Raw genomic sequence first — 13,053 nt, 5'->3', positions numbered from 1 at the left:
TTTCCACCTGGCGCCTCAGTTGGACCAGCGTTCGTGCTGGACGTGCAGACCGCGTGAGACGACGCTTCATCCAGTCCCAAACATGCTCAATGGGGGACAGATCCGGAGATCTTGCTGGCCAGGGTAGTTGACTTACACCTTCTAGAGCACGTTGGGTGGCACGGGATACATGCGGACGTGCATTGTCCTGTTGGAACAGCAAGTTCCCTTGCCGGTCTAGGAATGGTAGAACGATGGGTTCGATGACGGTTTGGATGTACCGTGCACTATTCAGAGTCCCCTCGACGATCACCAGTGGTGTACGGCCAGTGTAGGAGATCGCTCCCCACACCATGATGCCGGGTGTTGGCCCTGTGTGCCTCGGTCGTATGCAGTCCTGATTGTGGCGCTCACCTGCACGGCGCCAAACACGCATACGACCATCATTGGCACCAAGGCAGAAGCGACTCTCATCGCTGAAGACGACACGTCTCCATTCGTCCCTCCATTCACGCCTGTCGCGACACCACTGGAGGCGGGCTGCACGATGTTGGGGCGTGAGCGGAAGACGGCCTAACGGTGTGCGGGACCGTAGCCCAGCTTCATGGAGACGGTTGCGAATGGTCCTCGCCGATACCCCAGGAGCAACAGTGTCCCTAATTTGCTGGGAAGTGGCGGTGCGGTCCCCTACGGCACTGCGTAGGATCCTACGGTCTTGGCGTGCATCCGTGCGTCGCTGCGGTCCGGTCCCAGGTCGACGGGCACGTGCACCTTCCGCCGACCACTGGCGACAACATCGATGTACTGTGGAGACCTCACGCCCCACGTGTTGAGCAATTCGGCGGTACGTCCACCCAGCCTCCCGCATGCTCACTATACGCCCTCGCTCAAAGTCCGTCAACTGCACATACGGTTCACGTCCACGCTGTCGCGGCATGCTACCAGTGTTAAAGACTGCGATGGAGCTCCGTATGCCACGGCAAACTGGCTGACACTGACGGCGGCGGTGCACAAATGCTGCGCAGCTAGCGCCATTCGACGGCCAACACCGCGGTTCCTGGTGTGTCCGCTGTGCCGTGCGTGTGATCATTGCTTGTACAGCTCTCTCGCAGTGTCCGGAGCAAGTATGGTGGGTCTGACACACCGGTGTCAATGTGTTCTTTTTTCCATTTCTAGGAGTGTATATAACACTAAAATATCAAACAACTTACCACACATCTGTGACACGTCTGTTGTGTCTACAAAATATTACATTCATGTGCAAGATTTTAAAGAAAAATCAAGTTCGAGCACAGAATGTGAATGATGCGCTTGGCAGTTAGTAGGACACTGAAAAGGCGGAAGCACAAGGAGTTCAGCTACTTTCCGCACCTTAGCCTCTCGTTTATACCTCTCTTTTCTATTCTAAAATGCTGCGTGGTCATTCCTCCAGATGTACGTTGCCAAATGTAGACGTTTCACATTTGAACGCGACAGTAGGTACTGCATACTGTGTCCTCATATATAAAAAGAAGCGATGTGGGGGAAATAAGGGATGCCCTTTAAGCACTGTGGTCAATGTTACGTTATCAGCGAAAATGAAATGGATAGCTATCCACGCGGTTTGTAATTTTCTCGATACGGAGCATGAACGACTACGCGAAGCATGGTGCACGCGCAGTATACCACGGCAGCCGACAGAGCGCAGTCGTCTTCAGATAAACGTCGCGCCTCCGAAACGATAAACCACGTCTCGGCCAGAGCGTCGGGTTCACGTACACGCACAGCCTACTGTGCGATGCAGGGTGCAGCTGAGGTGCACTTGGCTGTACCAGTGCGTTTATCTCCCAGCTTTCACAATACGAGCTCTCTAAGAAGACTCTAGGAGTGGCGGTTGATGGAAGTACATGAAACGATAGAAACCTATGTTGGCAGGAATGGAAAGGGTTACACCAACGACGGCCCACAACCAAAATGATGCATTAGATTTTCCAAGCCTATCGGATAAGTCGATCAAAATTACATCTATATGCGAGCGTATCATCAGTATCAAACGCCGCCCATAAAAATGGGATTTTTCCAGGACTCTTTATTTTGGGTGACAGAAAGGTAGAGTCAAGTATTTTGGATAGCTCGTATACCAACCACAAGGATCGTCTCACTGTAGCTGTCCTACGCTACACGATAAAAGTTTGAATATTACACAGTTTCTCAGCTTAGGAAAATGAAGCAAATCGGTCGGTTCTTTCTGCATTAGATATAGTCTGCGGGCCATCTTAAGGAGCTTATGAAATCACCATTTAGTTTATGGGCGGTTTCTGAGAAAACCGAAAACCATGGTTTTTGGTACCAAAAGCAGGCCGCGGATTCTAAGATAGCTATCCACCGCAAATGGCTGCCGTTTTTGCGATATATTCCAAAGATTACGATCTGCAACAACCTTGAAAAATTTTCTAGTTATATTTATCCGTTTCCGAGATACAGAGGATCGAAGTTACCCAACTCGTTCTCGTAAAATACGCATGTAATACCCGGTGTCAGGCGAAAACGTAGCTGTGAAGTGACATAGCATGGAGAAATATGCTGTGAAGTGTCTCCGTTACTGCCAAAACCGCACGTTGTAGTAGTGAAACATATTCGAAATTTTTGTGCACATAAAATTTGGTCGGATGTGTCAAATTATATAGTTTTGCGGTATTTCAATTTCTCATGGGTTAACTACCAAAACTGTAGTGGCCCCATAAAGTTCTTTTCAATTGAATGATATGCCCTGCTATAATGGGGAAAAGAAGGGACCCAGCGGAAAAATGCTCTTGTTTACTAAAAGTTGACTGAAAAGTGTCGTACAGGCTGGCTCATTCTACCTTCCTCAGTACCGTTAAAAAGTTTCCCAAAAATGTTGGCATTCGAACATGTTCGCGCTTCTTTATGCTGAGAGAGAAGGAGATAGTTCCAGCGGGAAAGAGGCGGAAAGGTAATAAATACTGGAAGACAGTAGATAGAGGTTGTGGTTTAGAAAGAGCGAAGCAGACAGTTGCAATGTGAGAGAACCAGTGGCAGTCGAACATAACTGACGGTGACGGAACAGTGCTAGGAAAAAAGTGAAGGGGACGGTGCCTGTGGGAGAGGAATAAAGAAAAGGAGAAAGTGGAAGTGCATGCGAGCCAGTGATGATGAAAGACAGAATCTATGACAATGACAAGGAGAGAGACAGAGAGAGAGAAACATTGAGAATAGACAGCAGCAGTGGGAAGGAATGAATGAGATAGTAGCAGTAAGAGAGAGCAAGAGGGAGGCAGTATCAATAGCACAGAACGAAGTAGATTGTGGTTGCGAAACAGGGGACGCTGAAAGTTAGAGAGACACAAAGAGATAATGACAACCAGTTGAGATGAATGCAGAAGTGAGAATGGGCAAGTGGGAGTGAATTGGTATGAGCGAATTACGGCGTTGGACTAGCTGGTTGCGTGCGAGCTACAGTTGTGGGAGTGACAGGTGAGTTGCATGCTGAAATGAGCTCGAATATGTTCTCGTGCCAAAATTTTTGGGAAAGTTTATAAAGTTCACCCAGCACCTTCCCAAGAGGTGTTCAATCGGGTTCAGATTAGGCAAATTTCGCGGCCAAGTTAGTTTTCCTACAAATTGCTCAAACCACTGTAGCATAATTCTCGCGGAAAGTACCATCGCAGCTGGGGAAGACAACAAGCACGAAAGAGTGCAGGTGGCACGCAATGATATTCACATAGTTCACAGCTGTGCATTCGATTACAACCATAGGTCCCATGGAAGTCGAAGTGAATATACCTGCAGCACAGTACTGCCCCTAATAGCCTGTGCCGATGGCGCGTCGCACATTTGGAACAGCGACCAACAACCTCATGTAACATGTTTCCATCCACAATCCGATCTCGATTATGCTGTATCCACTGGAATCGTAATTGATGATGTCGTTGGTTCAAAAATGGTTCAAATGGCTCTGAGCACTATGGGACTTAACTTCTGAGGTCAAAAAAGTGGTTCAAATGGCTCTGAGCACTATGGGACTTAACATCTGAGGTCATCAGTCCCCTAGAACTTAGAACTACTTAAACCTAACTAACCTAAGGACATCACACACATCCATGCCCGAGGCAGGATTCGAATCTGCGACCGTAGCGGTCGCGCGGTTCCAGACTGTAGCGCCTAGAACCGCTCGGCCACCCCGCCGGCTGATGTCTTTGGATCAACATGGGAATATGCGGGGGTCGCATGCTGAGGACCCCACTTTCAACAATGTACACTGTGCGGTGTGTTCCGAAACACTTGTGCCTGCGATGGCATTATATTCTGTCATCAGATTGCCTCACATTGCCACCTTTACAGAGTGGACGGCCCCCAATCTCCAACTTTTCTGATATGGTGTAGGCATCGAGCAACTTGCACCTAGTCGTAGTTTCGTCGCCCTTCAGCTATTTTCCACATATGTTTACGACAGTATCACGCTAGCAGCAGACCAGTTGAGCCGTTTCCGAGATGCTATGGTAGTGCCCACGCATCGAGTCACAGCAATCTACCGTTCATCAAAGTCGCTAGGTTTCCCCGTTTTCCCATTTGCGACTTACATGTTAACTGAATGATTTCCCATTCGACTACTCTTATACATTTTCCTCGCCACTTCACGTGTCCACATCAACACCAAGTGACATCGAGTCTTATAGTGGACAGTGATCATATTTTAGCTCATCAGCGTATATCGATTCAGCAACACCCATCAGCCACCTCGCACTTGTAGTATCTGTTCATCACTGGGACTATCTGCAGAGATGGTGACGCAGAAAGAAATCAAAATTGCGAGAGATACATTACACAATACTAATTTAGTTCTTAGGAAATTTCTTTCTTACGTTATCATAATCCATTGTTAGCTCAGTTTACAATAAAATAGTTATTTTCTCTTACATACTTTTTTGCTGTAGAGCATCAGAATCCCAAAGAACTTTCGTCACAGACAACGAAATCACACGTACAGCAGAATGTAATTTTTAACGTAAACAGACTTCTGAGGATGAACCTTTCGGATTGAAACCGGTACCGGCCGGGGTGGCCAAGCGGTTCTAGGCGCTACAGTCTGGAACCGCGCGACCGCTACGGTCGCAGGTTCGAATCATGCCTCGGGGATGAATGTGTGTGATGTCCTTGGGTTAGTTAAGTTTAAGTAGTTCTAAGTTCTAGGGGACTGATGACCTCAGATGTTAAGTCCCATAGTGCTCAGAGCCATTTTTTTTTTTAACCGGTAGCAGCGTGATTTCGCCCTAAAAAATAACGTTATTGACAGTGGCTGGGTACTGTTTTTATTTGTGACGTGATATTCACATGTTGCTAAGAGATACTTGATTATTTTTCTGGGCATTCCTTGGCTATTTTTGAGGAGAGTACAAGGCTTACTAACTCAGGAGAAATGAGGAGGCAAAAGTGCTCGATTTTTCGTCTGACTTCACCATAATAGTGTGTATAGAAAGTAAATGGGTCAGCAGAGCACTGCAGTTTGCGGAAGTCTGTTGCGGCAAGCCCCTGCTTCACGTTTTGACGGAAATGTGGTTTTCTCCTTTGAAGGCAGTCTCCCACTAAGCCACTGCAAGTCCTTAGGATATAACTGTACATGAGAAATTCACCTGCCTGTACACGAATCTAAGAATTGGCTGCTGCGGCTCCTCGGACACTGTTAGAATCGCACCCCCCACCCTCAGACTTTGTTAACCATTCAAATGATGGCCGAGCGGTTCTAGGTGCTACAGTCTGGAACCGCGCGACCGCTACGGTCGCAGGTTCGAATCCTGCCTCGGGCATGGATGTGTGTGATGTCCTTAGGTTAGTTAGGTTTAAGTAGTTCTAAGTTCTAGGGGACTGATGACCGCAGATGTTAACTCCCATAGTGCTCAGAGCCATTTGAACCATAGAGGGGATAAAAGCGCAATCTTTTACTTAACCCCACAGATAAAAATCACAAGAAATAAGGTCTGGAGACCTAGGAGGCCACCTGCGATGAAGTTCATCTTCTGCTCTTCCTCTTCCAATCCTTTCTCTAAGCACGTAAGACGTTACCTAAATTACATCATTCCAGGACGTTGGATTGGGCAGTGTTGAAAGTCTGCGACATCGCTCTGTTGAAGCTGTGAATTCGATAACTTCGTGTGTGGCGGCAAATGAGCCACCGTTTTGATATTTGTCGTGTAACATATTCTGCTGACATTGAATGCATAAAAATTTGAACTTTTCTCTTTTCATGAACGTTCGAATAGTGCTGCCTGTTACGGTTCCTCATCTCTTATATAGTCTCCCTACATATCTTCTTTCACTTCATTTATAACTGAAAGCTATTAGCGGGAATCTTTCTCCAGCCATACGATGTACTTGTTCCTTCATTTTCTACTATTTTCATTTTTTTCGTTTAGGTTATACATTCCTAACTCTTTCCTTATACTCTCATTTCATTTTCGATCTTCCCTCGTGCTTTCTGCTACTCTTCTTCGAAATCTCATATCTTGAACCAGCATTCTATTTTCTTCGTGTCTTGTTGTTGCTCATGCTTCACCTCCATAAGTAAGGTTTGGTGCTGCTATTGTTAGATAAAACTTCAGCTCGGTTTCTTTCCTAGCTTTACTCTGCAAACTTGCTACGATAGTTCCTCATATATCGCATCCTAGATATTTCAAATGTTCTGCTTGTTCGAAGAGTTTATTATTTAAGAATATTGTAGACCTTACTGGTTGTCTGACCTGAAACCCCAACACTTTCGTTTTATCTACCGACAATATTATGTTGTAATCTGAGGCTATCTGCTGCAGCTTACAGACTCTCACCTGAAGTTCATCTTCATTCTCTGTAATCAAAGTTAGGCCATCTTCACATAAAATTACATTCACTCTAGTGTCACAATCTAAAAAATTCCTTTTGCGTTCAGCATTTTTCACTTGCTCATAACTTCACATATGCTGAAGAATGTCGGAGGAATACAGCATCCCTCTCGTATAGTTTTGTTTGTGTTTATTGGCTTTGTTGTTACATTTCCCATATCTATAATAAAATCGCTGTTTGTATACAGACTCTTAATAGCATTTATGAGGTGAAATGGATAACATCATTCAGTCATGATATTCCATAGCATTGCTCTGTTCACACTATCTAATGCTCTTTCAAAATCAACAAAAGCAAGCTATATGACGTGAGGTTGGATAATATTGCTATGAAGCGTAGGATTCCGTAGTGTAGCGCGCGGCAGTTTACTAAATCTATGTGTAATTGTATGTCACAGAACATCATTGAGTGCCAGGTACCTAACTACAACAAATACTTTTGATGTTTCAGATAATCAAGACTTCTGCTTTCACGCTTCGCTTTGCAAACGGCCGGCTGAGTCACACATACCAACTCCTTAGGTAAGCGAATTCATTCCTTCAGAAACTAGTTACAGTAATGGTTTCTAGCTGACGCAACGCATTTTCACTGTCGTGAATAAATGTAACGTGCAATTCTAACAGTACCCTAGTATTCTACAAGAAAAATAGTATGTGACCTCATCTACGATCTAGTGGCTATTGTGGCAGCAAATTACAGTCAGTATCTAACATAAAATAGCAATTCAGACTTTATTCCAATTGTTTGGTTTCATACGCTAGTTAGCCGTTTTACTTGTAGAAGGATCAACTTCGTATGGACTCGCCTCATAAACCATAGGTACTGTGGCAGTGGGGTTGCTTGCTTGCCTCAAGGAACCAGCAAGCTGTGAGATGGGTGTAACCATCTGGGAGAGGTCTCTGTGGAATGGACTGACTTGTGGCCCTGAAGAGGAGCAGTAGTCATTACAGTAGTTTCAAGCACAACAGACTCAATAGATGACTGATCTTGCCTTGCAAAATTAGCCATCATGGCCTTGTTGCATTGGTAACTGCGAACGGCTGAACAACCATTATTCGAGGACTGCTAAAAAGTAATGCCTCCTAATTTTTGTGTAAAAACTCTTAAAGCTTTTTAAATACAACAAAGTTAATTATCATTCTACATCTTTATTTTTCGTGTCTTTTCATTTATTTCCCAACACAGTCACTCTGGTGACGAACGCATTTCTCTCAACGAGAGACCAGCTTGTTAGTATCGTTACCTTTGTCGACGGAGTCACAACCTCACCTCTGCTTACGCTGATACATCGCTGTCAAAGTGAGGTTTCGAAGGTGTTCTTGAAGTATTGAAAGCAGAGGGATATCGGATGGAGCCAAACTCGGAACTCCATGGAGGATGACCGATGACAGTCAAACCAAGGCGTCGGATTGTGGCAGACGTCGCAGCGCTCGGATGTGGTCTGGCATTCCCATAGTGAAGAAAAGGGTGCTCCATGTGTGGACGAACCCTTGGAATTCGTGCTTTCAGTTTTCTGAGGGTCTCGCAGTACACGTATATAGTTACATAACACGCCGCCATGTTGCACACTACAGTTAAGATCCGTCTAGCACCAGACGGTCCCAACTTGCGTCAGTAAAGCGAGGAAGTCGACCCAGTGGTATCCGTGACATGTAATATCCCACCGATCTTGAGAAGAGAAGAAAAAAAATTCGGAAACACTACCTTTGAGCACCGCCTCGTGATTCCCTAGAACATGTAGCTCTACTGTATTGCTTAATGTTGGTGGCATCTACATCGACATCTACATATAAATTCAACAAACCAGCGTATGGTGCGTAGCTGAGGGTACTTAATAAAGACAAGTCCTCCGGTCCAGATTGTAGCACGCTGATAAAATAGTTCCATATTTAGCAATTATATACAACCACTCGCTCACAGAGAGATCGGTAGCTTAAGACTGGAAAATTGCTCAAGTCACACCAATACCCAAAAAGGGAAGTAGGAGTAATCCACTGAATTACAGGCCTATATCACTAACGTCGATTTGCAGTAGGGTTTTGGAACACTGTATTCGAACATTATGAAGTACCTCGAAGAAAACAATTTATTGACACATAGTCAGCACGGTTTCAGAAAATATCGTTCTTGTGAAACACAACTAGCTCTTTATACTCATGAAGTAATAAGTGCTATCGACAGCGAATGTCAAATTGATTCCATATTTTTAGATTTCCAGAAGGCTTTCGACACAGTTCGTCACAAGCGTGTCTTCTAACTAAACTGCGTGCCTACGGAGTATCGCCTCAGTTGTGCGACTGGATTCGTGATTTCCTGTCAGAAAGGTCACGGTTCGTAGTAATAGACGGAAAGTCATCGAGTAAAACAGAAGTAATATCCGGCGTTTCCCCCAAGGAAGTTCAAATGGCTCTGAGCACTATGGGACTTAACATCTATGGTCATCAGTCCCCTAGAACTTAGAACTACTTAAACCTAACTAACCTAAGGACATCACACAACACCCAGTCATCACGAGGCAGAGAAAATCCCTGACCCCGCCGGGAATCGAACCCGGGAACCCGGGCGCGGGAAGTGAGAACGCTACCGCGCGACCACGAGCTGCGGACGCCAAGGAAGTGTTATACGCCCTCTATTGTTCCCGATCTATATTAACGACATAAGAGACAATATGAGTAGCCGTCTTAGATTGTTTGCAGATGATGCTGTCATTTACCGTCTTGTGAAGTCATCAGATGATCAAAACGACTTGCAAAACTATTTAGATAAGATATCTGTATGGTGCGAAGAGTGGCAATTGACCCTGAATAGGGTAAAGTGTGAAGTTATTCACATGAGTACTAAAAGAAATCAGCTAAATTTCGATTACGCGATAAGTAACACAAATATGAAGGCTGTAAATTCAACTAAACACTTAGGGATTACAATTACAAATAACCTAAATTGGAACGATCACGTAGATAATATTGTGGGTAGAGCTAAACCAAAGACTGCGATTGATTGGCAGAACACTTGGAAGGCGCAACAGATCTACTAAAGAGACTGCATGCACCACGTTTGTCCGCCCTATTCTGGAGTATTGCTGTGCGGCGTGGGATCCGCATCAGGTGGGACTGACAGATGACATCGAAAAAGTACAAAGAAAGGCAGCTCGATTAGTATTATCGCGAAATAGGAGAGATAGTCACAGATATGATAAGTGAATTGGATTCGCAATCATTAAAACAAAGGCGTTTTACGTTGCGACGCGATCATCTCATGAAATTTCAATCACCAGTTTTCTCCTCCGATTGCGAAAACTTTCTGTTGGCACCCACCAACACAGGGAGAAATGATCATCACGATAAAATAAGAGAAATCAGGGCTCGCACGGAAAAATTTAAGTCCTCGTTTTTCGCGCCCGCCGTTAAAGAGTGGAACGATAGGGATACAGCTTGAAGGTGGTTCATTGATCCCTGTGCCAGGCAATTTATTCTGAATGGCAGAGTAATCACATAGATATAGATGTAGATTTAGATGTACTCTATACTACTAGTAGTCATTTCTTTTCCTGTCCGATTCGCAAACAGAGCGAGGGCACCACGATTACCTACATGGCTTCATAGGAGCTCCAACTTCTCTTTATTGTCTTCGTGGTCCTTAATTAGTGGCAATAAAATCGTTCAGCATTCAATTTCAAATAACGGTTCTCTAAATTTTCTCAGTAGTGTTCCTTGAAAATAATGTCGCCGTCCTTCCATGGATTTCGATTTGAGTTCTCGAAGCTCTCAGTAGTACTTACGTGTTATTATAACCCACGGGTAACAAATCTAGCAGCCCCTTCTGAATTGCTTCGATGTCTTCCTTTAATCCGACCTGGTGCGGATCCCAAACACTCGAGCAGTACTCAAAAATGGGTCGTGCTAGTGTCCAATATGCGATCTCCTTTCCAGACGAACCACACTTTCCCAAAATTCTCCCAATAAACCGAAGGCGCTTCAGTCTGGAACCGCGCGACCGCTACGGTGTGATGTCCTTAGGTTAGTACGTTTAAGTAGTTCTAAGTTCTAGGCGACTGATGAGCTCAGTGCTCAGAGCCATTTGAACCATTTTGAACCGCAAGAATATTAGAACGGAATAAATAATATCTTGAAAAGGCTTACAAGACGAATAGTAACAAAAGTTCTGATTTCCTTAGGCCACTCGCTGATGTTCAGTGTCGTGGGAAGGATCCGCTTTCGTGGTGTAATGCGGCGCCCGCCAGCTCCTAACAGGCGGTGTCGCCGCGCCGCCGCTCCAAGTGATTGATCTGCTGAGGCCACGCGAGGCAGCCGGCAGGACGGTGGACTGTGTGCACCGCAGCTGCAGTGGACGCGAAAACGCCGAAGGCCGTCCGTTGTACCGACGCAAGCGGGCGTTCCTTTCTCTCTCTTTTCGTGCCGACTGCCACTCACAATAGCCCCGGCCTGAATTCATCTGCCAGCCGCTGATTAATTTATGGTGCCCGGGACAATCGTAGAAACAACTTCATCAGAGCGCAATCTGCCTGCAGGATCGGCTGGAGCTACATACATCTTGCGCTACCAGTTAAAGCCAAAAGCGAGTGAAGGGTTTCGTGTCAAGGAGCGTTGCTGTTTGTGACTGACGGCTGCATTAGATGCCCTGAACTCTACGATGACCTGTGTTTACGGTGTAATTTTTTTTTTTAAGGTCTGCTCTCTTATGGCTGGTTTGATGTGGCACACCTCGATTTATGTGCCAACCTCTTCAGTTTAGAATCCACAAATATTGTATAAACAGATGTACGAATGTATGACAGTAGGTATGTGTGTCCTAAATCTCCTCCGAAGCCATCAGACCGATTCCAACAGAACTTGATACACGTATTATTTACTGTTTGGAAAGAATCGCTGTGTGGGTAAGAACCAGCTACTCATCGATTAATTGAGAGAAGGGATGAAAAAGCAGTGCAGCCAACGATGTGCGAATACCCATACTTCATCCAACCAGTACTTGAGAATGAGAGCACTTAGTGACTTGCAACAAAACTTACACGTAGTTTCAAACCTTTACGAAACGTATTCTCGCATTCAACCCCCACAAAATAATGAAGAAAGAAAGTATATCACATCCTACATTTTCGCTGTTCATGAAGTGAAATTCCCGCAAGAAGCACCACGTTTTAACTTATTATTTCAGTACTATTAATTGTATTTGCAGACGGTGTTCACATACGCCATTAAATGTACCAGCAAAATTATATCATTATTCGACACACAATCGAGAGATACGCCGTCGTAAACATTGAGCCCCATGAAAATGAAAATGCAGCTGATATTCTCTAGAGATGCAGGTGAAATACGTGTACAAGTACGTCTAAAATACATTACATATATTTGAAATATGTTTGACATTTGCAAGCGCGATAAAGGCCATGGGTAAAAAGCTCATCTTAAACGCCTAGAACGATTTCACTCAAATTTGGTGTGCACTTTAGTTCCGACCTGGAAAGATATTCTGTGGGGGTAAGAACCACTAGCATCTATTGGAGTGGGGAGTGGTAACGTAGAGAGCGAAACGAAGCGGAGGAGATGGACAAAGAGGGTGTAGCAAAAGGACAGAGATGGGAAAAGGGAAATGAGGAGGAGGAGATGGACAGAGAGAGAAAGGAGGAAGAGGTGGAGATGAACAAGGAGAGACAGGAGGATATGGACTGGGAGAGGGGGCGGAGGAATGAGGAAACGGAGGGGAGCAGGAGATGGACAGAGAGAGTAAGGAGGAGGAGGTGGACAGAGACAGGAGGGAGGAAGAGATGAGCAGAGAGAACAGCGAGAAGAAAATGGACAGAAAAAGAGGTAGGAGGAAATGGACAGAGAAGCTGAACAGGAGGTGATCGGCAGAGAAAGGAAAAAGGAGGAGACGTACAGAGAGAGGAGGAGATGAACAAAGAGAGGGGGCAGGAGGAAATGGACTGGGAGAGGGGGCAGAGGAAATGGGGAGATTGAGGGGAGTGGGAGGTGGTGAAAGGTAGAGGAGGAAGAGATTCAATTAGAGGAGGAGATCGGTAGAGAGGGAAGTAGCAGACGTACAGAGAGGGTGAAAGAGCACATGCATAGTGAGATGGGTAGGAGCAGATGGACAAAGAGAGGGGCATGAAGCGATGGACAGAGAGTAGGGACGGTGTAGATGGACAAACAGAGGGGAGGGAAGGACAGAGTATGGGGA

The 13,053-nt window shown here is 45.3% G+C and overlaps 1 protein-coding gene across 1 annotated transcript in view; it reads left to right on the top strand.

Moving 5' to 3' along the window:
* The window catches only part of LOC124802731 (tubulointerstitial nephritis antigen-like), a 519,347-nt gene that overhangs the window by 283,796 nt on the left and 222,498 nt on the right, over positions 1-13,053 (top strand). The window contains exon 2 of the mRNA XM_047263700.1: positions 7,303-7,373. The gene's annotated coding sequence lies outside the window, so the exon portion shown is untranslated. The remainder of the gene's footprint in view (positions 1-7,302; positions 7,374-13,053) is intronic.

The sequence above is a fragment of the Schistocerca piceifrons genome, chromosome 6 (genome assembly GCF_021461385.2).
Source record: "Schistocerca piceifrons isolate TAMUIC-IGC-003096 chromosome 6, iqSchPice1.1, whole genome shotgun sequence".
NCBI lineage: Eukaryota > Metazoa > Arthropoda > Insecta > Orthoptera > Acrididae > Schistocerca > Schistocerca piceifrons.
This window is presented reverse-complemented; position numbering and strand designations above follow the sequence as displayed.